Below are 26,059 nucleotides of genomic sequence, written 5' to 3'. Positions count from 1 at the left end.
TTGTTGATAGGCCCTAATGAGGAAGCTGTTACTCTGGCCTTTGACATGTGAATTGACTAGTAAGAAAATTTAAATCCTTGCCTGCGAAGGAAAATTTGGAGTGTGTATGAGGGGTAGAGGCTCCTCTGTGTAGGCTCCTAGTGGGACAATCATAAGTAATGAACTTGTTCCTATTTGGAACCAAGAGGTTGACTAGAAACATCTCAGGTACTTGCTAGCTAGAAATCCTAGTTCTTCAATGGGTTCTAATTATGCCAAATCCAACAAGGTAGGCAGTGACCAAGAATTTTCCATTAGATGGAAGACATATATTCAAGAGCTAAGCCCAGCCCAGCTCAAGGGGAGTTGACCACATCTGTGGAATTCTTGCTTACTAATAGTTGGCCACAGAAGCTAGTCTTGCTGAGTCTCCAATGAAACCCTCTTGCAACCTAGGACCCTTGATTCACTGATCTTCCAGAAGGAAGAGATGCCTAGTTCATAGAAGGCACAGCCCTCCTCAAAAATGGTCAATCTCATTGAAGTGCCATACAATATAGGCTAGTCTACATCACCCATAGCCCTATCCAATCAACCCAACTGTAGAAGCAGATCCACCTAATTATAAATAGTCCATGATAAAGGAGTATTTTTTCTTCACTGACTCATATGCAATAGCTAATAATCTTCTATGGTAAGGTCAGAGGCAATCTACCAACTGGATGATCAAATCATCTTCCTGGGTAGAGATGCATCTTTTCCAAGCTCAACAACTGGACACTCTATATAAATAATTTATCTTGACAATATACTTCCCAGGAATGTCCACATAGGTGATAAAGTTGATGCATACTTGCTAGAGCTAGCTCAATGTTTGAGGGTCTTTGAAGGAAAGTGTGGAAGAGAAGAGGTATTAGATGGCCTACCACATCGAAGGTCTATAGAGCCATTGTGCTGATCCCATTGCTGTATGTCTCTGGAACCTGGAGAATATTCCAGCATCATGCCAGGAAACTGAATTGCTCCCATGTGGATTGTCTCAGGAAAATTCTGAAGATCACCTGGAAATGTACCGAACATTGAAGTTCTTTCTTGAGTTAAACTATCAAGCATTCAGATTCTACTACAAAAAGTATAATTATGATAGTCTGGCCATGTTGTTCAAATTCCAAAAATACATTTACCTAAAAGATTATTTTGCAGAGAACTCACCAAGTCAACTCTTTACATGGAGCTCCGAAGAAGCAATGCAACAATCCTTTCAAGATCCCGCTGAAGAATTTTAGAATTGATTGTAAGACATGGGAAACACTGGCACAGGATTGTGAAGCATGGTGTGCCTGTATCAAAAAAGATACTATATGAGTAAAGCAAAATTGCAAAAGCTAAAAAAAAAATCAGATGTGAAATTTTGAGACATCTTCACTCCAAATGTTCATATGCACTATTTGTTTCCAATCTGTGGTAAGGTTTCCCAGATTGCATTGGTCTGATCAGTCACATTTGGACACTTGACCCCAAGATGATGAAGGGATTTTATTCCTCTTTAAAAATGAAGGACACCAACCAAGCAAAAACCTTCGGCCCACAAGAAAATACCTTTCCCAGAATGATACTGGAATAAACAAGTTGACTAGAATGTTCGCCAGATGCAGAGTCCAAACAATAGCACAACTTTCACATCAGTAGTGAAAAGACCAGATTTATTCTTTTAAAAATGTATCCTATTTACAGTTAATTAATTTTGTCCTGTTACTCTAAGTCATAGATTTTTTGCCTTTGTAATTAGTTCAGAAATTCATCTAGCCTGTTAAGGAGTTGAGTTTAAAAATCCAGTTCTCCTGCTAATCTTTTCTTGCCTCAAGGAAGTCTGTAATCTTTGAGGGATGAAGGTGGACACCAGGGAGTCTGGCACTGAGATTTCACAATTACAGACATACCATTGGGGGGAGTTAAAAATGTACAGCATTGACATGGGTTCTACTTCAATCACTTATGCTACAGCTACCCAACATGTACAAAAGATTCTTCTCATAGAGCTCCTTCCACCTGTGCTGGCAGCCCTTTAGGACCTCGAGCGGGATCTAGATCGAAACCTGGAGGGGGATCTGGAGGCAGATCTGGATTTGGACCGGGACCTGGCTTTTGAGGCCGATTTTGATCTGGAATGAGATTCTGATTGAATATATCTATACCACCAAGCTAACCTTCAAGGATATTTGCTTTGCTATTCAAAGATTTCTGATTCCCTATGTCTAACCTTACAGGTTGACTTAATGAATATTTCTTAGCACAGGAAGGAAGGAGGGAGTTATTGCTAGTCCCTCAATCCTAATTTTCAACCAATTGTATTGTTCCTCATGCCTCAGATCTATAACCTATCATATTGATTTTTCCATTCATGATGTTGAGTTCTTTTAAGCAATCAAAAGTAATTCTCTGTCTAGGAAATCCTGTTCTTTGTTCTGTACTCCCCCAAATTGTAAAAGAGAGATGTCCATTTTATTCAGTTTTAGCTTTGCTGAGAAAACAAATCTTATTTATTGATAAATTTGCACCTTACTAATTAATTGATCATGCTCAGAACTTTTTGCTTTAGTTTACCTTATTTTGACCCTAATAGCAGCTACTCAAAATGAACAAAACTGAAAGATATTCCATGTCCCATCTTACCCACCAGCAGCAGGAATTGTGGAATAATGGAATGGTCTCTTCAAGCAAGCCCTAAAGACCTAAAGATCCTAAACAGAGCTTGAAATACTGGACTGAGAGACTCACAAGACAGACTGACAAGGGGGCCTTCACCCTAGACACAGCAATTTCAAGAAATAGACAGTCATATGTCACTTGTATTCTAGCAAATTCAGTGTATCAGGGGATGGAGAATAAGATGAAGAACATATTCAGTGAGCAGTGGAACTCATAGTCCTGAGAACAGGGGTTCCTGATTGCATAAATCTACAACCAAACATTCCGTTATTTTTTCCACCAAACCATAGGAAAATGGAGATTGCACCTTCTTTATGTCATACTGAGGCAAAAGTACCAATCTAGATGCCATGAATTCTCCCATTCACCTTATTACAACACTCTTACAGAATAGGTATCCATAGTATTTCTTTACTCAGGGTCTTTAGTTTGTTTTTCCCAAAGCAGATGCAACCAGGGAACACTGGAGTAGGCACTTTGTTAAGACATCAGATCCTGTGCTTATTCCTCTACCCTCAGAGGAGAGTGAATCAGTATGGTAGAAAGATGCAGGGAGGGAGAAGTGAGCAACCTGAGTCGACCATGACTTTGGGGATAGGTAACACTCTGAAAATAATCAAAGAAAATATTCAGATTAGTTGGACAAAAAACTTGAACATCAGGGACCCATGAGGAATGGGGGGGGGAAGGGAACACAAGAACCATGAACTTATTCTACATCTTTTTCTCTGCTTCTGTGTCTTATATGTGACACAGACTACACCTGGCTACGAGGTAATACCCCAGTTGCTATCATCTGCCTCCTGCTCTTCATTTTGCCTTGTTTTATTTCATTTGTGACCTAGCCCACTGAATCACCACTGGCAAGTCCCTGTCACTTTACCATAAATATGTTATTAAAGGTTATGATACTTCCAGGTCATACTCAGCCCGAGCTCTCCAGGGGGCTTTATCATAAAACCAGAAAGCACTAGCAAGACTGATTGCCTCTGCAGTGAAGTTCATGGCCTGTTGATTATGCTACTCAGCCCCAGGAATACCAGACAGATAGATTCAAAACTTTCCATTTAATTCCACCCAGTTTCCACTCCCTCACAAAAGCAGGATTTAACCTCTAGATTATGAATCTCAAATCAGGCGCCAAACTCAAAATGTCAGCCCCAAATCTAGTGGATTTTGCCTCCTTTGCCACCAGGAAGTGTGACTTCCAAACAACAGCACTGGAAATAGAGCCATTAAACCCCAATTTCCTGCGATCCAGGTCTCCCCCGAATTGGATGGGGGAAGCCCTTGGGGAACCTTCAACATCTCCATAGTTGAATCTAGGGTAAATATCTATGTGGTGGGTAAGTTAATTGAATTTCTTGTAGATACCAGGGCCACTTACTCTGTCCTCCTGTATTTTTCTTCCCCTTATTGGTTCCCTTGATGGAGATTGATAGTAAATCACAAAAAAGTAGGGAAGTTCATTCTCTCCCTTGTCAATATGAAGATCAGATCTTTTCCCACAGCTTTCTCATCCTACCCTTATGTCCCATCCCTCTACTAGGGAGGGACCTCATGTTCAAACTAGGCTCACAGTTCTCTCTTATTTTTGAGCACTCTATATTTTTGCCTGTTCTGGGTCCTAGATCTAGACCCTCCCACATTCCCATTGTCGTCTGGAACTCTGTTTCCCCAGGGGTTCCCTGGGAAAGCCACCTATACTTTTCTGGTTTAAATCAAACCTAAAGACCTCCACATGTACCAGTACCCTTCAGGCAGGTAGGCCATTGCTGGCTTGTAATCTCTTTTTGACAGCTTTCTTCAATATGGTCTTCTTATCCCCTGTCAGTCACCATGCAATACTCCAATACTCCCCATCCTTAAACCAAGTGAGGAGTATTAGATGGTCCAGGACCTGAGAGCCATCAAAAATGCAGCTGTACCTATTCACCCTATAGTACCCAATCCTTATACCATTTTAGCCCAGGTCCCAGAAGGGACCTGATGGTTTACCACCTTGGATCTCAAAGATGCTTTTTTCCTCATTCCCCTTGACAGGGATTTCAAGTTCAATTTTGCTTTTGAATGGGTACCCTTTGGAAGCCCAAACCCCAAAACCAAATTTGGTTTTTGGGGTTCAAGCCCCAATTGCCCCCCGGAAAGCCTTAGTTTCCCCTTAAAGATGCTTTTTTATTTGACAAATTTATTTATTTTTTGGGAATTAAACTGAGACCCCAAAATTTTATAAATTTCTTCCAAAGGCTAAAATCACCCTGGAAATTTTCTTAGAAGTTCTTATCTTCCTTTTTTTTGAGTTAAATTATTTTTAATTCCCTTTCCATTTAAAAGGAAAGGGGAAAAGGGGAAGGGGAAAAGGAAAAAAAAAAGGAAAGGGAAAGGGGGGGGGGAAAAAAAGGGAGGGGGAAGGAAAAGGAAAATAAAGGAGGAGGGAAGGGAGGAGGAAGGGGAGGGGGAGGAAGGAGGGAGAAAGAAGAAGGAAGGAGAGAAGGAAGGAAGGAAGGAGGGGAAGGAAGGAAGGAGGGAAAGGAAGGAGAGGGGAAGGAAAGAAGGAAGGAAGGGGGAAGGAAGGAAGGGAAGGAGGGAAGGAAGGGAAGGAAAGGGAGGGGAAGGAAAGGAAGGAAGGAGGGAAGAAGGAAGGAGGAAGGAGGAAGGGAAAGGAGGGAGGGAAGGAAGGAAGGAGGGAAAGAAGGAAGGAGGGAGGGAAGGAAGGAAGGAAAGGAAGGAGGGAAGGAAGGAAAGGAAGGAGGGAAGGAAGGAAAGGAAGGAGGGAAGGAAGGAAAGGAGGGAAGGAAGAAAGGAAGGAAAGGAGGGAAGGAAGGAAGAAAGAAGGGGGAGGAAGGAGGGAAAGGGGAAAAGGGGGAAAGGAAGGGGAAGGAGGAAGGGGAGGGAGGGAGGAAGGGAGGAAGGGGGGGGATGAAGGAAGGAGGGAGGGATGGAAGGGAGAGAGGAGGGAAGAGAGGGGCACCAAACTTTTCTAGGGATGGCAGGGGGAATTTAAATTTTAGTTTCTTAAAACCTCTTTGTGAATCTATTCAGGGAGTCATTTCCTGAGGCCTTACTGATAGACACACCTGATTCAACCATTAAGCCCTGTCAACCCTAAATTCCACCTCTCTGCCTATGGTAAATTTAATGACAGACCCTCAAAGAGGAGATAATAGACTTTTTGCCTACTCCAACCAGTCTGATTTGAAAGAGGACCCTCTAGACCAGGGGTCCTCAAACTACAGCCCACGGGCCAGATGCAGCAGCTGAGGACGATTATCCCCCTCACCCAGGGCTATGAAGTTTCTTTATTTAAAGGCCCAAAACAAAGTTTTGTTTTATGTAGTCTGGCCTCCAACAGTCTGAGGGACATGAACTGGCCCCTATTTAAAAGTTTTTTGAGATCCTCCTTTGACAAACCTGGTGAGGTCTGGTTTCAGGGACAGCTTGAGTTTCACAAAGGAAGGGGCCCATAAGTCAGGATGTACTGTGGTTAGTCTTCAACACATGTTAGAAGCTCAAACCTTGCCCCAAGGCACTTTAGCCCAGAAGGCAGAACTTACAGCTCTTCCAGGGACCAGTTCCCAAGAAATCATTTCCAAGTCTGATGTGCTTCTGAAAAGACCAAACTGGGATGAAGAGCCCACCCTCTCTCTCTTAGAACCTGTCCAATGTCAGAGGCAATTTCCTAGGAGGGACTGGCAGCTAGACTTTACACACATGCCCCAATATGGATGGTTTTGGCATTTCATACCTTTACCAAGTGGGTTGAAGCTTTTCTCTGTTGTTCTGAGAAGACAGATGAAGTCCCTCAGTGAAGTTAATTAAATGGAGTTATCCTTAATTTTGGGATACCCAGGTCCTTGCAGAATGACAACAGGCCAACCTGCACCTCTCAAATAACAGAAGGAATAGCCTCTGCCCTTTCCATCACCTACAACCTTCATTCTGCATGGCACCCAACTCCTTAGGCAAGGTTGAACCATACTCTTAAATGGCCACTTACTAAGTTGTCTATTGAAACTAAGTTAGAATAAGTCATACTTCTTGTTGTCCTGCTCAGAATCCACATTGATCCTACAACAGCCTTGCAGCTAAGTAAGCCCCTTTGAATTGCTATATGGTATGCCATTTCTCACCTCACGTATGCTAATGGACTCTAATCAGCATCAGTTGATAGCCCCCCATCTCTAGGACAGGTCCAAAAGACCTTGGTAGACTATGCTAATACTGACCTGCTGGGCCCAAACACTCATACCCCTCTGACTCCTGCAACTGGGAGTCCAGAGGAGTGGATCTATTTCAAATCAGAATTTCCTGGCTCTGATCTCCTAGGCCCCAAGTAAAAGGGCCCCTTATAGAGTCATCCTGACCACTCCTATTGCTGGGAAATTTGAGGGCCTACCCAAAAGTTATAGCTCCCACATTAAACCGGTTTTTACTCTTAATACAAAGTGTTGTGTCCTGCTTTCTAGAGCCCCAAAGCTGGTGTGACAAAACAGACCATTGATTTCTAGATACCTTCCTAGTGGAGAAGTGATGAGGCGAGAGTCCTGAGGATGGTGGAAAAATGGAGTCCATTTATTTCAAGGGCTTTCCCCTTTTTATAATGTAACAAAACAACACTGAGCCTGTGGGAGCACATAAACAACTTGCTATCATATGTAGTTTGCCACCTGGTATCTCTCTGCCTCAATTTCAACACGGTTTGTCACTGCCCCCTGACTCCTCAGGAAGGCCGAGCGCCCTTAGGGGAGATGGGGAGCCAATCCGACATTGTCAGCAGTTTCCCTCTGGGCTGAAGGGTCTTCTACCTCACCCAGAGTTCCCCCACTGACTGTGACCCTCTACACCAGAGAAAAGTCCTCAGGAAGAAAAGCCAGGCCAGCACACAGACAACACTTATTCCTGTGAACCAATGGAAAATCTGAGATTGCTATCCAAAAAGACTCCTGAACATCTGAAGGCTGTCATACAAATTGGGATACTGTGGGTTTGGGGGCCATGCTTGTGCCTATTCTCTTTGTCACTTTCTTTTATGCTGCACACATTTTGCATATTCCCCATCCATCTCTCATGGTCTAACTACACAGTCCTATCTTCCTGTTGTAGAAACTGTCATTCATTTTAATCTCTCTCCTGCTGGCTATGCCCTAGGGTTTCCAGCTTTGCCCAGAAGTCTATGATCCTAATCTCTTCTTCTTATCAGAACTGAGAGGATACTATCTTTTTCCATTTTGGGGGTTCCTAGCACTAATGCCCTTTTCTTCCCTAAAGTAATATCCCCCAGGGGGGCAGCTAGATGGCAAAGTGGATAGAGCATCAGCCCTGAAGTCAGGAGAACCTGAGTTCAAATCTTGCCTCAGACACTTAACATTTCCTAGCTGTGTGACCCTGGGTAAGTCACTTTACCCCAATTGCCTCAGCGGAAAAAGAAAAGAAATAGCCCCCAATTTCTTTCATATAACATGAGAATTAAGGACAGCTGAAGTTTTGTTATGACATGATCCCCTTTTTGCTGGGCCACTGTTTTAGAAATTATCACAGGTATTTTAAGAGGTCTTTCTTTTCCTTTTTGGCCAACTCTAATGGACCAGATGTTGGCTCCGTAAACATTTCCCAATGTTCCCATGTCATTAGCATGTCCAGCACAGGTTTTCTGTCCACTACAGGGGATAACCATAATTAAGCCATTATGATCTCACTGGGTCAGGGAGCCCTCAATACCACTTCTCATCCTCCTTCTTCAAACAGCCTGTTTAGGGAAAGGAGGGTATATACTGTCAGGGCTACCCCAATGGGACCTATGCCAATAAGTATCACCTCCTAAATCCTTACTATAGAAGTCCTGACTAACCTTAAAAATCCCTATCCCAGTAGTTTAGGATCCTAGCTGTGTACATCTCTGGACCTTCCATAGCATCTCTAGTAATAAGCCAATTCACCAGAGGGTCCACCAGACCCTAATTCCTCCATGGTCTTTCTCATATCATATGCACAGCTAAAATTTAACTACCCATGGTCCAGGCACATTTCAGAGGCTACTTACATAGATTTCTTCATTTTTTCCTTCTCTGGATTGTGGTCTATTCTTTGTGTCAATAATCTCTTCAGAACTCTTCCACCTTTTAGACTTGTGTCTGCACTTTAATCCTAAAAATCCTTCCCATGACTACAATCTCTTCTATTGTTCTTGTTTTCCTTCCAATGTACAGTCGATTTCCTCTTGGCTCCCTTAGCGGGACTAGAAAGGCATTGTTTCTCTTAACTATCTTTGCATTTATAATAAAAATGGGAGGTGGGGGGCCTTAGAACTGGAACCTCAGGAGTTACAGAATCTCAAAGAATTTACAATGACATTTCCAGACATTTTGCTGAAATCAAGAGCCACTTTTCTGCCAGCATTCTAGCTCTAGATCAACAACAGCAATCCTTGGCCACACTTATTTTACAAGACTAACAGGCCCTAGACATTCTTACAGCAGCTCAGGGTGATACTGTGCCTTCCTCAGCGAGGAGTGTTGTTTTTATGTCAAAAATTCCGGCATTGTTCAGTCCATTTGTGCAATCTCATCACCTCTCACTTGGACTATTGCAATGACATCCTAATTCAACTTCTTGTATCAAGTTTTCCCCTTGCCTACTCCATCATTCACTCAGCTGCCAAAGGGATATTTGTAAAGCAATGATAAAAAATAAACCTGTTCAAAGTATTCTAGAGGCCCCATATACTCTAGCATAAAATCAACTATCTTTATGTCTTGTAAAGTCCTTGAAATCCTGACTACATTCTACTTTTTTAGCCTTGCTATTGTTATTCCTTTTTTTTGGACTCTGCTGTCCCCTCAAATATGCTTACTTCCCATGTCCCATATCCCATATGTCACTTCATTTCCCATCTACATACAAATTTAGTGCTTCTATAAAAGCTTGCTGACCAGTTGCCATTGAGAACTATAGTACAGTCTTTTCTTTTCATGACATCTAGTTGTCAAAAGGGATATTGCTGTTTCTACTCAATAAACTCTAGTGCTTGCAGGGTATACCTAAGATCAAAGAGAGACTCCTTTGTCACCCTGACTCCATCTTATCTTTATTAAATAATATTTCCCATTGTGGGTTCTCCTGGGTAGTCAAATTTACCTAATGGCTGTTCCTTCCAGCAAGGAACTGTCATCAAAAGACACTTCACTTCCCATCTATTATTATTGCTGTTCAGTCATTTAATAAAATGCCGAAATGGTTTTCCATTTCCTTCTCCAGCTTTTTTTTTTTTTTTTTACAGATGAGGAACTGAGGCTGACAAGGTTAAGTAACTTACCAAGTATTGCACAGTCTCAGTAAGTATTGTAAATGGGTCTTGACCCCAAGTCTTCCTGACTCTAACATTACTTAGCATTCTATCTACTAAACCATATTGCTGCTGCTGTTCAGTCATTTCATTGGTGTCTAACTCTTTGGGGTCCCATTTGGGGTTTCCTTGGCAGAGATATAGAGGGGTTTGCCATTTCCTGCTCTGGCTCATTGTGCAGATGAGGAAACTCAGGGAAAGATGTCTGAGGCTAGATTTGAACTCAGATATTCCTGAATCCAGGCCAGCAGTCTACTGCAGCATCACCTAGATTCCTCTATATGCCTTTGCAAACGCTGTACTCCTGATTGGTGCAAAGTAGATATTTAATAAATGCTCACTCACCTATTAATTACAATTGAGAAACATAGTACAGTCTTTCCTTGACATCTAGTGGCATTATGGGATAGTGCAGCTTAAAAAAAGACTTTATTTTTATTGTATCATCTCTTGACTACCTCTTACTATCACAGTCGGTAACATTACAAACTAATTGGAGTTTAGCCTGTGTAGCATCTCGTTCATGGTTTGGGTAGGCAAAAGAGGACAAAATAAAGTCCTCAATTTGAGAAATTCAGTGAAAAGTAATGAGTTTCTTTAATGTAAACAGGATTTCAGACTAATTATCTATTAAATTGTCCATCATATCAAAGATCATCTATTACAAGATAAGACTATATAACTGTGGAGATACTACTGAACTGGCTATTTCCTGTTAATCATGGAAGATGTAGTTGTTCCCCACTCAGAAGAACAAAATTTGGAAGAAACAAATATAAGAATATGATTTATCTTAATTTGAATGAAATTTATTAAATAAATATCAAAAGTCTGACTGAGACTTTACCAGTATTTAAGCAGGCATCCAGACACATATTTGCAAAAAGTACCCAGGGTTAGTTAAAATATAATTAATAACCCCAGAGCATAAAAATCAGATAGTGAGTAAGCCTACAGTCATTTTACTCAGTAATTGAGCTGGGATTCAAAAATGAGTCCTCTATCTTCAAATCTAGTCTTTCTGCCACTGCACATGTTCTCTGTGGGGCCCCATTCTGAACAAAGTTATCTCTCTCTTTTACTGCCAAGTAAATGTGCAATTTTCTTTTTACCCACTTATTTCTTTAAAGTCTTAGATGGCCCACAGGACCATAGTCATAGATCTAGATCTGAAAGGGACCTCAGGGGCTTTATGTTCCCACCCTCTCTTTTTACAAAGGAGGAAACTTAAGACCACAGAGGTCAAGCAACTTGTTTCAGATCATACAGCTAAAAGTTGTCTGAGGCAGGATTTGATTTCTGACTCTAAATTCAGTACTCTTTCCTATGGCTCCTGTTGCCTCCTATACTCTCATCTATTTTCATCTCTCTAGAAGTTCTAAGTCAAGAAACACAAGGGATTATTTTCCTTCATTAAATGTTAAAGATATGTAATTTCTCTAAAATCTTTAGTTTCCTCTGCTGAGTTTTCAATATATAGTTATTGGCCTGAATTAAATTCTTTGATTTTCTATCTGCATAATGCTCTATCCTGAATGGGTAAATTCCTTTACCCCAATTTTGTCTTTTGTTAAAATGAAAAGCTTAAAAGGATTTACATAGGAGTTTAGTTTAAGAGATTGAAGTTACTTCAGCACCAAGGTGGTGGAAAGCTCCTGCAAGCATCCTATCACGGAAACAACTGAATTTAATAACTTATTCATTAGAAGAGAACTATGGGGACACGTTAGCATTACCACCCCATGGATTTTAGGGAAAATTCTATCAGAGTCTAATGGGAATGCATCATTTTCTTATCACCTATCTCCAAGTATCTGATGATTATCACAGGCATCAGTATATCCAGTACTGTCATCAAAGAGAAAAAAGATAGACTGTCTATAAAACTTGTATCTGGAGTTATCACTTCCCAGAAAAGCTCCTTCTTTCTATAGTTACTATGCTAAGGAAACAGAATAATGGTGCTACCCTTTTCTATTAGGTGACCAGTCTCAAAACATCACAGACATCGATGGTGAATCTACTATACATATTGAACAACTATTTTAAGGTCTGGAAGGGGTTGGACTTTGAGAAACTTCTAGATTGACTGACACTAACCAAAGAAAATCTCATATGGATTGAAGGACTAAATAATTTAGTGTAAGTAAGTGTGAGAGTAGAAAATAAATCTTGTATGTGGGGAAATCGTGACAATTAGCAAATATTTCTTAGGCTCAAAGTCTTTGAAGAATTGCTGGGTAGTGATGAATAAAATCTAAGTTCGATATTTCTTATTTATTAGATTTTAAGTCAATTTACTCTAGGAAAAAATATTTTGAATCTCTATTTCCTTTCCAGAACATAAAGGTTTTGTGCAAGGATAGGAGGGGCTAGGTGAATAAAACAAAGGAAGGATGGAGATTGGGGGAATAGCACTCACTGGAAAGTGTTAACTAAACTCCACTCCCCTAACTAAATGGGCTTTCTCTCTTGTTCTACTTTCCATTTTCCCTCATCTTTGAGTCAGTATAGACTACTTCACCAAAGGAGACATAGATTTTATATACTAACCGTCCAAACATGGACATAGATATGTGGGTTTCAAAAGTAGAGAGTGGAAATCGGCAAGGAGCCCATTTTGTGGTAAAATGGAAGTACTTAGATTTGGGGTCAAAGAGACCTGGGCTCAAATCCTGCCACTGTCACTGATGACCTGTGTAACCCTAAGTAATTCATTTAAGGCATGTGTTCCCAGAGCAATAACATGCAGAGTTTTCATTATATGGCTTCTGAGATCCCTTTCAGCACCAGATCTATGTCACTTCCCCTCTCTGAAAGTTAGTTTCCTTTCTCCTAAGTAAAATGCAAGAGTTGGATTGGATGACTTCTGAGTTCCCTATGGTCTGTAACTAGTGAACCGTGTATAGTGACTGGGATCAGGTCCCCTCTTTGGGCCTCAGTTCCATCATTTGTAAATTAAATAGTTGTCTGAAGTCTGTTCTAGCCCCAAATCTTTGTATGACCTTTTATATGACCTTAGCCTTAGTTTCCTCCTGTGCTAAATGAGGGGATTGAACTAGATCAATGATGTCAAAGGAAAATAAAAACAGTCGCCCTAATCTATACAAAAGGATCCCTATGGATTACATATTGAATTAGATTTTTTGTGTTTAAAAAAGTAATTTTTAAAAGTATATAGTTTAAAACTTAGTTTTTAAAAGTAGTGTTATTCAACAATCTTATGTGAGGATCAACAATCTGGATTTCCTCATAATATCAAATGGGAAGCATGCGGGCATTTGCTCCCTCACAGGGAGCTTCGTGGGGATGGCCCTGTGTCCACCTTGGAGACTTCCAGAAACACAAGTTGGCCTTATCCCAGAAGGGATAAGAAGGGATCCCAGAAGCTCTCCATCCTGGGGATGACAGAGAAAGGCGAGGGAGACAACTAAGAGGAAGCTTTAGCAATGGCCAGGAATGCCCGAGAAGTGATTACCACAGCCAGTAAGTACCAAGGAATACTAGACATGGGGAGAGCCCGAGCCCTAGGCCTTCCCAGAGGAGTGGGAAAGGAAACCTAGAGTGTGAGCCAGCAAGAGAGAGCCAGGGGCAGGTGGGAATGGAAACAAGAGAGGGAAGAAGGGATTTCTCCTACCTCTCAAAGAAGGGGAGCCAGAGAGCAAAGGCCCGGAGGAAAAAGACAGCCTTGATCCTATGAGAGACACTGGTGTGCCTCAAGACCCCTGGGGACATAGACCCAGCAGACATTAAACAAATGATGTCCCTCTAAGAAGAAAAAGGCAGAAAAGAGATCTAGCAATTAGGAGATAATGAAAACATGAAGAAAGAGCCCCATGGGGCCAGAACCCTCCTGGGAATAATCTCTAAGGATAATTACCAAGCTCCATATGAAGAAGGAACTGAGCAACAATACTTGTGTTTTTGCTCTTGAAAGAGATCTTGGGGCAGTTAGGTGGTACAATGGATAGAGCACCAGCCCTGAAGTCAGGAGGACCCGAGTTCAAATCTGGCCTCAGACACTTAATACTTCCTAGCTGTGTTAGACCCTGGGCAAGTCACTTAATCCCAATTACCTCAGCAAAAAAAAAAAAAAAAAAAAAAGGAAAGAAAAAAGAAAAGAAAGAGATGTTGCCAACTTTTTAGGAGAGAAGAGTAAAGAAATCAAAATGCCCCTCCCCAAGTGCCTCCCATCAAAGCAGTGTCAAAGCAGACAAATCACAGAAGCCTCAAATCTTAGACCTGGAAAGACCTGAGAGTCAGTCTCAAACTGAGACACAATGAATCCTCTCTATGATATCCCTGATATAAGACCATCGGATCTCTGCTTGTGGTCCTTTAGTAATGGGGAACTCACATCTCCCAACTTAGGTCATTCCACTTTGGAAAATTCAGCTTTTCAATATGTTGAGACAAATCTGAATTCCTGTAATCAATCTACTAATCAATCGATCCTAGAAGCATTCATGAAACACCTACTGTGTTCCAGGTGCTTCGACTCTCCCTTTGATTCTAGTTTCCATTCTGAAGCCACAGCCAAGTCTGATCCCATTGCCCTCTGACAGACCTTCAGATCGGGAGAAGAACTAGCACTGCCCCTGCTGCCTTCTCTCTTCAGAGGGAGATGCAGCCCCTTAGATTGATGGAATTTAGAGGTGGCAGGGTCCCCTTAAACTGGAGCAAGCAGGCCTGGGGAGGGAGTTCGTGATGTGCCCACAGTCACCCAGAAACTGGGGTTCGAAGCCAAGTCCTGATTCCATCTCAGGGTCCTTCCCCCTCATGATCCTCCTCCTTTCATCCGTTCCTCCCGGGTGAGGATTTCAGGCCCCTCACCCTCCGTGCCTGTCACCGTCCCTCCTAAATGTGGGTTCTAGAAGTGAGCCCGGCGTTCTAGGCGTGGTCTGGCCAGGGGTCTTTGTCTATTCCGGGTATGGTTATTTTCTCCAGCCCTGGGATTTCACTGGTGGGAGGGGGCCCTCCAGCTTGGAGAGTCCTGCTGCTCCTGTCAATCAGCCAGGGAGTAGGGAGTTGCCTGAGACACAGAGGGGTCAAATGATTTATTCACGGTGACAAGACCAAGCAGGTAGGTAGGACATGGAACCAGGTCTCCCTGACTCCAAGATTGGACCTCTATTGTGTACCCCGGACTCCATCGTGTGCTCGCATTCATGCAACTCGAAATCACCCTAGCTAAGTCACCTGCATGGCTAGGGATAGAGCAGTGGACAAACAGACACAAGTACAAACACACACACACACACACCTCCTCCCATCCCACAGGCAAGGGAAAGAGGAATCAGAGCTATCCCTCACCCCAATAAGAGGTAAAGACATTCTCCTCCCTGTGCTGTCATGCTGTCACCTAGCCCTGCTCCTGCGAGTACTCGGGCGCGGAGAGGCAAGGGGTACGGCATGATCTTCCCAGCCCTTGCCCAGGTGGGAGCTCTCCCTGGTACCAGAAGGAGGAAAGCCCTAGGGCAGCGGCTGTTCCTCTGTTTCCCCCACTCACTGTACAGACTTGGCGAAGCCCCGGGACGAAAGGCAGAGGCTGTCCACGCTGCGGAGCCGCGGCGCCCGCATCCCGGAGGCAGCAGGAGCCCGAGCAGCCCCGGAGCTTGGGAGGCAGGATGAGCGGAGCTGGGAGGGGGAGGGAACAAAGGCTGTCTGCACTGGGCTGGGCTGGGCTCTCCCACTTCCCTCCTGCTCTCTCTAGGACAAAGCCGCCCTCCCTCCCATACCCACCCAGATACTCACGTGGCCACAACGCTCTCCCTCACACCGGGAGAGCCTCAGACATTGTTTGAATCGCCCCCGATCCTGCGCCCTCGGGGAGAGCTCGCTCCCCAAGCGCCGGGCAGCCGGGGCTCCGGCCCCGCGGCCTCCGGGGCCCCTCGCGGCCGTCCTGCCCACCGAGGGGGCCCCAAAGGGAGGCTCCCGCTCGGAGAGCGGGGCGCGGACCCCTCCGAGACTTTTCTCCCCCGAGCCAGCCTCTCCCCGTCCCTGCCCCTCGAGCTAACGGGAGAATCCAGCATTTGACAATCCCCCCGCCCTCCCCCCCCCCCAGCAGCAGCTTTCCCGACAGGCACACAGAGCCAGGAGGCTAAAGCCCAAAGCTTTTATTGAAAAGAGAACGAAGGAAACAGCAGAGCTTAAGAGCCTCTGTGAAGATCCACTCTACAAGGCTGCCATTGTGAAGGATGAAGAGGATCGGGGCTCCTAAGGAGCTCCCCTCTAAATGGGGATGACAATGCACACAGGAAGGGGCACCTGCGGGGTGGAGGGAGAGGCCAGAGCCACAAAGGGAGCCAGTGGCAGGCAGGGCAGGTGTCAGGGCCCAGGACTCCCTAGAACACCACAGGGAGCAGTCCCAGAGCTGGGGGTCTGGAGGGGACTGTCCCCCACCACCGGGAAGGCATAAGCTTCAGTATGGAGCAAGGATTCGGATTTGGCAGCTATTGACACTGAGGGAAAGGTCACACAATGAGGGAGCAGCAGAGCTGGGGTGGTCACTCTTTGCCCCTTAGGACTTTGATACCTCATTAGTTCATTAGGCCTCTATTTTTGTCATTTTGTTCATATATGATAATAGGGATATGATTTCCCTCCCCTGCTCCCCACACCTATGACTGCTTCATTGTATCCCTGCAATTTTGTATGTTGATTCAGCGTTACCATTTTCTTTTATACACTAAGTAATTGTTGCTATTTCTTTTTTGATCCAGTCATCATTTAAGATTTCACTGTTACATCTCCAGTTGTGTCTGTATCTTTTACTTGTGATCCCTAAGCCAATTATTAATTTTATGGCATTATGGTCCAAAAAGGACGTGTTAGATATTTTTGCGTCTTGACAGCATTTAATAAAAGGAAACTGAGGTGCAGAATTCTGAGCTTTATCAAGTCATTAGCAGGGCATGTACCTATTGGCAAAGGAGATCAAACGGCTACCTCAGTTAGGTCCATGTCCCAGAGGAGACAGAGCTCCTTTTTATAAGCATAGAACAAAGAATAGAACTGGGTAGGCGAGGAAAAATAATGAAACTGGTTACAGGGCTGGCAGCATTATGGGGATGAAGACAACATTATTAGTTGGAAATTAGTTGGAATGAGGCTCTAGCAACAACTCCCTCCTTCTCTACTGTGACAAAGAAATGTTCAATGTTTGAGTCCACTTTCAAGGTTAGATTTTGGACCAGACGTCTTTGAATAAGAAATCAGATGATCTTGACCCCTTGATGTTCATTTGTGTCCCGCAGGGACAACAAATTTCCTTGAGGCAAGAATGGGACAACAATTAGCAAGAAAACTGAACTTGTAAATTTATGTCCTTCACAAAGGGACAAACAAACGTGACTTTGACTTGAGCAATCATACAAAATGTGGCAATAATATGGAATGGAATCAATTACAGAATTGAGCCAGTAATCATATACATTAGAATCACTTTGTGTTAACCACTTTAATACAGAATCAATTTAATTTCTTCATCTGCTTTTTTCAATTTTTATTTATATTATTTAAAAACAGAATAAAAAAAGAAAAACAGAAAAGAATACAAAATAAAATAAAACAAAAAAGCAAAACATTGCCATATGCCCAGCAAAACACCACATCTGCCTTTTTAAAATTTTGTTTGCAATATCTGTACCCATTTTATCAAGTTCTGTGACACATAGAAGTAGGTATATTATTTAATAATTTCATTTAGAACATGACACAAATCTTTTAAGTCAAGAAATTTGTCAGTTCCATGCTGTCCCTTTTGTCCCAGTTATCCAAACTGATAAGTGTCACTGAAGTCTCCCTTATTTTTTGTATTACCGCCTATGTCTTCTTGAAGCTAAATTAATGTTTCCTTTGTGAATGTGGATGCTTAGGCCTTTGGAGCATTAAGTTTACTAATGATAGTAGTTTGTTGTCTATGGTTCCTTTCAACATAATAAGCTCCCTTTAGTTTTTGAATATTTCTTTTTGCTTTTTCTAAAAGTAGGATGGCAACTCCTACAAAATAAAACCAATTTCCCCCCATTCCCCAAGTTATATTTTGCATGTATCTTTGTTTTTCAATGTGTTTCTTGCCCAGTACATCTGGGTTTTTTTTTCATTCAGTTTTTGCACCCCTTTCCAAAAAAGGATTTCTTTCCCTCTCTTCATAATCCATCTTTTGTTTTTATTTTCATTAGACTCTCATTCTCTGATTCTTGATCCCCTAATTATCTGGTTTCTTCATTTTCTGTAATCAAAGATTTGAAGGCATCCATTGTAGATTCTATTCTAGTCATTTTCTGCCACTGTCCTGTAGGACTTGGTCCAAAGATCCATTTTGCCTTTTCCATTTTGCCTCCCAGAAAAATGCCAATTATTACACTTTCCCATGGTAGGGCCCCTTTCCTGTGACTTTTTTTTTATAATGCAGACCACAACTTGTCTATACTCTCTCTTACTGAGCACTGTTCTACATTTGGCTGGAGATCTCCTCCAAGTGCCCATGGACCCCACTCCTCCTGACTCCAATAGTCCCCAGGGGTCCCAACTCCTCCCTCCCAATGTAGAACAAGTAGACTTTTGAAGCACCAAACCCCTCAAGCTTTATTCAGTATCAGGTCTCATCTTCCTTCACTAACCATTTTTCTTCCCCCATAGAAGCAGTTGTCAATGAACTTCTTCCCACCTCCAAAGTGAGACCTCCTTCCTTCCCTCCTCTTTCACCAATCACCCCTCTCCCCCACTCCCCCATAGACTCTTCTCTTTCTGAAATTACAGAGGTCTCCTACCCCACTGCTAACTCTTTTTTAAGTCCCAGCACATCATGATGAGGTCCTGAATGGTGGGTCGGGCTGGCACAGAGAAATGGGAGCTTTGATGAAATTGTTCCTTGGGGCAGGTGAGGAGAAGGCTCTGATGGAGATCACTTTATCTCCATGGTCGCTGCCTCTGGGGAGGTTGTCCAGTCAGAAATCCTAGTTATGTCAAACCTCTTTGGCCAACACAGGGTGGAAGTCATGGGCAGCCTCACCCTTCTACGTCCTGTCAGAAATCCCAATCATGTCCCTGCAGATCAAATTTTCCCTATAAATCTACTCAGGGTCCAGGCCATACTCACTGTCCTCCTTCGGTCAGTCCTCCATGACACTTTCCCTCTCCCTTGCCACATGGTGCCACTCCTAAGCCCACTATGCTTCTCAACCCCACTCCTCCTTACAGTAACTGCCTCTTTTAGGGTGCTACATCCCTTTCCAGATTTAGCCTGATAGTTAAGGGCGTGCCCCCACTTCATGCATGGGGTGTTCCCTTTGTACTGGGTATTTGTGAGTTCTACCCTGAAATTTCTCTTTCATACGCTCTCCCACTCTACTTCACATTTCCCATTCGTGGTGTCTGTGGTGCCTCTTACTTTGTCTCTAACCTCTTCCCAGAAAGAAACCTTCCTTTTATCAAAGAGAACGGCCCTTGCAAATCCTTCACGTGACCAGACGCCACGTTTCTGGTGCCTAAAGAACATCATGTGGCATCTGCATCAGCCACGTCAGTCACATACTCCTATTTATCCCCCTGCTCCCCTCCTCCACTGTTCTGTGTACCCTCTCATGGAATGTAGTTGCACCAAAAGAGACACCTACAGGCAGGGTGTCACCAGGTTCTGTCCATCAGCTCCCTGTCTCTTCACCATTGTGGCCGTTGGTCAGTCATGTCTGACTCTGCCTGACTCCATCTGGGGTTTTCTTGGAAAAGATGTTGGGGTCATTTGCCATTTTCTTCTCCAGCTCATTTGACAGATGAGGAAACTGAGGCAAGCAAGTTGAAGTGACTTGCTCAGGGTAAGCCAGCTATTAAGTGCCTGAGGCCAGATTTGAGCTGGAAAAAAAGAGCCTGATTCCAAGGCTAGTGCTCTATGCACTGTATCCTGGAGACCCTTGCTGTTCTCCCTGTTGTCACTTGGTTGCTGTTGCTGTCCTTGCCTGCAGTATTTATTCACTTCTCCCAAATTTCTGTTGTTTGGAGTATTTCAGAAGAAAATTATTTGATCATGGCTGGTTTTCCTTGTTAAAAAAAAGTGTCAAACTCTTTTTTATTATCGAAGACCATCTTTTTTCCAGTTTGGATAAGCTGAGATTTGCAGGGCAGATCTCCCTAGGCTGCATCCTGGGCTCCATTGCTCTTCAGAACACCTCATCACATTCCCTTCTCCTTTTTCCAGTGGGAGTGGAATAGTTTTGTATTACTCCAATGTCCTTTCCTTTCTATTGGGAGGATTTTTTGCTTGTGGCTTGCAGAACTTGTCATTTCTAAGTTGAATTTAAATTCCGTGTTTTGGAGCTTTTGTCTTGGTTGTCATTGATGTTGTTCTCTGGGGGCTCCCTGTGAATCCTCTCAATTGAAATTTCATTTTCTGCGTTTAGAAGTTCTGGGCAGTTCTCTTTTGTTATTTCCTTCATTATGGTGTTAAAGTTTTTTGTCTTGATGTGTTTTTCTTGGAGGTCTATGATCCCCATTGTCCCATCTAGAGTCGAGGGGTGGGACATGGGGGTCACATGATATGCCCCGGGGGCAATCTGTGGGAAGCCCGGGGGACTTGGGCAAGGAAGCCAATCCTAGGGGTGGACATGCCCAGAGAAAGGAAAGCCAAGGAGCAGAGGCCAGCACAGCAAGGGCTCCTGGCTCAGTCTCTGGAGGAAGCTCCTGTGTCATACCCTTGGCTGTGCATGGAGTCTCTCACACCCACAGTCCCCCTCCCCACCTTCCCCCACCCTGGGAGCCAAAGACTAGGCTCTTTCCCCTCCCTTCTTCCACTTTTGTGTGGCAGGGAGCTCACCCCCTCCTTGTGCAGGGGCCCAGGCTACAGGAGCTCAGATGCAAAGGTGGAAACTGAGGCAACTTTGAAAGGGGAAGGCACCTATCAAAAGGCCCAGCAGGGAAGGGCTGGGCTGGGCTGGGGTGGCTTCAGACTGGGTCCCATCCCTCCTGCTCCAATGCTTCTCCCACTACCACAGCCCCTGACCTCACAAAGTCCTCTATGGAGGCACAGTTAGAAAGGACCCCAGAGGGAGAGAGACGGGAGCAGATGCCCTGACTGGGTCCACCCTGGGGAACCTTTCTGGGACCCCCATCCAGTTTTACCCCCATGAGAAATGGTGGGGCTTCCCTGGGATGTGCCTGATTGTGTGAGCTAGGAGAACAGAGGGCCAATGTCGGCGAGCCACCAGTGGAGATTGGCTGTGGGTAGGGAGAAGTGACTCGAGTGAACTCTGTAAAAATTGTGTAAAATCACAAAAAACCATATCCCCTGATCTACAACAACCCAGGCTCCAAACGGTCTCCCATCCTCTCAGAGGGAGACAAGCAGGACCGTTCAAGGGCAAATCAAGCTCATTGATCTTGTAGAAAGTCTCATCATCAGAAACTTCACATTCAGTTGAGAAATCCTGGTCTGACTCCCAAACCTCCCCCGGACTTGCCCATGAAGTGGCCTTTTGCTAACCAGTCTCTGCAGCTTCTTCCCTGAGCAAATGGGTCGCCTAAGGGAGAGCCCCTGAGCGTGAAAGAAAAGCTCCCACGTTGTCCCAGCCTCTGGGGGAGCGGATTCTTTTGCTTGGGAACCTGTGCCTCGGAGCAGAAGGATCCCATTCATTCGGTCCTCTCGGAAGGAGCCGGGAATCGGGCCGGAGTGAGCAGCAGAAAGTGTTTGGGGGCAGGACAGGGCTCCATGTCTCTCCTCCTGGGTGCAGGGGTGCAGAGGGTTGGCTCAGGGCAGGGGGTCCCTAGTTTTGCAGGCCCCGCACCCCTTGACTTTTCACCCTCCCATGCCTCTTAGTGTGAAATGCATTAATTCTCCTGCAGATTCCCATTATAACCAAAATAAAGAGCTCCCGTTTCCTTCTCCAAGGGAGCACCAAGGCCGCTGTAACTTCCCTGATGGGATGACAGCATTCCTCTAAATCTCCCGGGCATCCTCTTGAGCAGCTCCCTCCCCCCCCCCCCCCCCCCGCCCCCCCCCCCCCCCCCCCCCCCCCCCCCCCCCCCCCCGTCCCGGGGCTGTGATATCTCCTGGGGCCTTGTCCACTTCAAATCTGGGAACTTGTAGTTCTTCTTCCCTATTCTCCGCCCCCCCCCCCCCCCCGGAGGTCCCTGCCTCGGACACTGGGCCAGGCTCACGCTGACAGGCTCCTCGGGACCAGCCCCCCCCCAGCCCCTCTGCCCGCTCTCTGCCTGCCTGACCTGCCTGACCTCTGAGCCAGGGTCCTGGAGGGGCCCAAACTGAGAGAGATCAGGGCCTTCCCTCAGGCACCCCCACGTCCCCTCCCCAGGGCAGGTCCTGGCCAAGGTTTCCCATCCATGGCCCCTCACCTGCACCTCTATCTGCCCCTTTCCCTCGTGCTGCACCCCCTGAAGTGACCGACGGCTGCCATGTAATGCCCAGAATGGGGCTTTGGCGGGGGGCTGGTTCCGCATCCTGGCTCTGACTTTCCCAGCTTTTAGTAACCTGGGGGAGCTTCCATCTCACTCGGGCTCTTGGGGCTCCAGCCCCCTCTGCCATCCCTTTCCGGATGAGGCCCAGAGGGATCCCTGTGGAGAGGCCGCCCTGATCCCCAGGGACCACCCTTGGGGCCTCTCTGGAGGGGAGAGCGGAGGGAGGACCGAGAGGGTCGGAGGGCTCTCTATGGCTGCGGGGTCAGGGGGAGTCAGGCTGAATGCCCGCCCCCCCTCCGTGAGGCACCTGCCCCAAAGGGGAAGCAGCCACCCCGGGGAGGAAAGGACTTGCTCTCTAGCGCTGGCTGGATGCCCACAAGGCCCGAGCATCGTGCAGGGGATGGCTGCTCAGGCCTGAGAGGGAGCGAGGCCTCTACAGCCCCTTCCTTCCTGGGGGTCTGTGATGGGAAGACCCTGCGCCTGAGGGATGGCAGCCCTGGTACCTGAAACCCCTCCCTGCCCTGTCAGTCCTTCCCCCCCACAAGTGTCCACCTGGCCCCCATGAATGTGAAACATCAAATCCTAGGTCCCAATATTGAGAGTTAAGCATAAGACAACCTAGAATGGGAATATACTGGAGGTAGAAACTCCAACCAGGAGGTTGTTTCAATACTCCATGGTGTGAATTAATGAGGGCCTGCTCCAAGGTGGTAGCACTGTCAGAAGAGATATGAAGGTATCTATGAGATTTGTTACAAAGGTAAATTTGACAGGTCTTGGCAACATGTTATTTTGGGGGATGGTGAGAGAGTCAAGAGGGAAGGTTGTGAATCTGGGTGACTGGGAAGATGGTGGCAAGTGTGTTGAGGGATAGAAAGAGCTCCATTTTGGCCATGTTAAGTTTAAGGTGTCTGTAGGACATTGCCAGTCGGCAAATTGGAGATTCAAGACTGGAGATCAGCAGAGAGTACAAGTTAGACTTGAGAATCATCTGCATAGAGGTGATCATTGAATCCATGAGAAATGATGAAAGCTCCCAATGAAACAGAATCTGTAATGCCGGAGATACTGAGGCAAGAAAAAGATTAGAGAGTATTTAATAATTTATTTGAAGGGAGAGATTTACTGGGACCAAATGGATCCATGGTTTGGTTCCAGGGCTGAATGGGACTATCCTCTCCAAGAATCCAGCAAACAATGCGAGTTCTCAATGACCTATATACACGTGGCTCAGACTCAGGGGGTAGACTGAGGCAGGGGCAGAGTCAGGGTGCTGAGAGTGGGAATGAGATTCTGACAGGGTGGGATGAGTCTCTGGAGTTGGGGATGACATAATCGGGGGAGGCACCCGGAGATGGGGAGAGGCATCTTGATAAAATGGTATCTGCTATTCTGATAGCTTGGGATGGGGAGAGGCATTCTGATGTTCTAAAATATAAGATCTTTTATCCTTATCAAATATTCTGATTAAGAGGGAGGGGTGGTTTTGCAGGATTGAACAGAACAATTATAAACTGAGGCAGAACAAGTAGGGAAACTGAGGCAGGACAATTTAGGGAAACTGAGTCAGGATAATTAGGGAAACTAAGTGAGGACAATAAAAAAGAACCATAGCATAATATATTGAGATTGAAGGGAAGGCAGCCCAGAACAGAGACCAGTAATCCACTCATATTTACTGAGCATGACTTGGATAAAACTCCAGCTGAGATGACTGAGGAGGAATGGCCATGGTGAGGTGGTGCTGTAATGTCATTTACCTTTCTTTGTATTTCCAGTGCTTAGTATCATGCCTGGCACATAACAGGCACTTAATAAATGTTTGCTGACTGATTAAAAGGGGATCCAGGAGAGAATATTTTCACGCCAAAACTTAGAGAGACAAAAGTATCGAGAGAAGAGTGAACAACAGTGTGAATGGCTGCAAAGTGATCCTGAAAGATGAGGATTAGCAACATTAAGAGAGGGTTTTACTGGAATGATAGCAGATTGTAAAGAGTTAAGAAGAGAGAGGAAAGCAAATAGATGTGGCTTTTGTAAATGGGCTTTTCAAGAACTTTAGCCACAAAAGGGAGGTGATATGTGGCACGATAATGCAAAAGGATGGATCCTAGGAGAGTTTTTTTTTAAGGATGGGGAAGACACAGACATTTTTGTAGACAGAGGAAAGCAACCAGTACACACACAGGAAGAAGAGATAAGTGAGAGAATGGAGATGATAGAGGCAGCAATATGCTGTGAGGGGACCACTGGGGCAGGTAAAGAGGGGTTTGACTCAATAAAGAATAAGAACATCTCTCTGTATGACACGGGTGGAGGAGGAGACAATGCCAGAAGGCATCTGAGTGATTTGAGAAGGAGAGGAGGGAGAGATCTCAGGGAATGACCTCCATACTTTTAATAAAAGATGAGGCAAGATTCTCAGCTAAGAGGGTCAGACCGAGCCATGAGAGGTTTGAGGACGGATGAAAATGTTCTCAAGAATAATTGTGGTAAGTGAGATAGTGAGTTAATTAGTTTCAAAAGATTGCTTTGGGGCTTGGAGTAGCTTTGCCATCTTGGGGGGGAAAACAAATTGCTGTTAAAGTAGGGAAGGAAGAGGCATGGATCAAACCCATTTTGTGGAGAAATACTGGTAGACATTAGCCCTATCATGCAGGACTTGGAATTGAAATTTTAAAAGACCTTGGTGAATTTGACATCAGTCCTTTACCAATTCAGTGTCAATGCTTTTCAGATTAGGTAAAGGAAAGGAAATGACATTTTGAGCCACGTGTTTCTTTTTTTTTTTCTTTTTTTTAATTTAATAGCCTTTTATTTACAGGTTATATGCATGGATAACTTTACAGCGTTAACAATTGGCAAACCTCTTGTTCCAATTTTTCACCTCTTACCCCCCACCCCCTCCCCTGAGCCACGTGTTTCAATATTCTGTTAATATAGCATAGCAGCTGTAGCAAGAATGAAGTTGTCTGGGAAGTGATCTCTCTTGATCCAGGTTTTATAGAACATTTGTTTCTTGTGTTTGATGATGATACATGTTTTGTTGCTTGTGGTGATGAGAGATGACCAGTGTGGGTCTGGGTATAGCTGACCATGGTATATATAATGTTCTTGCAAAGCTATTGTGAAGTTGTGCTTGGTTGGGGGTTTTTTAATCATACCTGACTTTTTGTGATTCCCCCCCCCCCCCTTTGGGGTTTTCTTGACAAAGACACTGCAGTGTTTTGCCATGTCCTTTTCAAGCTCATTTTATAGATGAAGAGTTGAGGCACACAAGTCCAGGTTCACAAGCTAGTAAACGTCCAAATCCAGATTTGAACTCAGGAAGATGAGTTTTCCTGACTCCAGACCTAGTGCTTTATGCACTCTGCCACCTAGCTTCCCATGGTTGTACTACCACGGCCTCATGGCATCTTCTGATGTATGTGTGAGTGTGACTACTTTAGATGGTTTATTGAGAGAATACCTGGCAGAGCTTTCCAATGTCCTTGGTGTGAAGTGATATTTTTATATCTGTTCATATTTCATGTAAATTAAGCTGTTGTGTAAATCCTTGAAAAATCATTTCTGTAAAAGATAAAATTAGAACAAGGACGTGTGTGTGTGTGTGCGTGAGAG

At 44.6% G+C, this 26,059-nt stretch overlaps 1 long non-coding RNA gene across 1 annotated transcript; it reads right to left on the bottom strand.

Annotated features, from left to right (window-relative positions):
* Window positions 1–800: 800 nt before the first annotated feature.
* LOC116420223 lies at window positions 801–16,048 on the bottom strand. Its single transcript, XR_004230507.1, has 4 exons — window positions 15,785–16,048; window positions 15,344–15,667; window positions 1,192–1,319; window positions 801–1,040 (listed from the first exon to the last, which is right to left on the bottom strand). It is a non-coding gene; the product is annotated as an uncharacterized LOC116420223 (long non-coding RNA).
* Between the last annotated feature and the right edge of the window lie 10,011 nt (window positions 16,049–26,059).

Source organism: Sarcophilus harrisii, chromosome X, assembly GCF_902635505.1.
Source record: "Sarcophilus harrisii chromosome X, mSarHar1.11, whole genome shotgun sequence".
In the NCBI taxonomy this organism is placed as follows: domain Eukaryota; kingdom Metazoa; phylum Chordata; class Mammalia; order Dasyuromorphia; family Dasyuridae; genus Sarcophilus; species Sarcophilus harrisii.
Note: the sequence above shows the minus strand (reverse complement) of the source record. Positions and strands in the feature narration are given on the sequence as shown.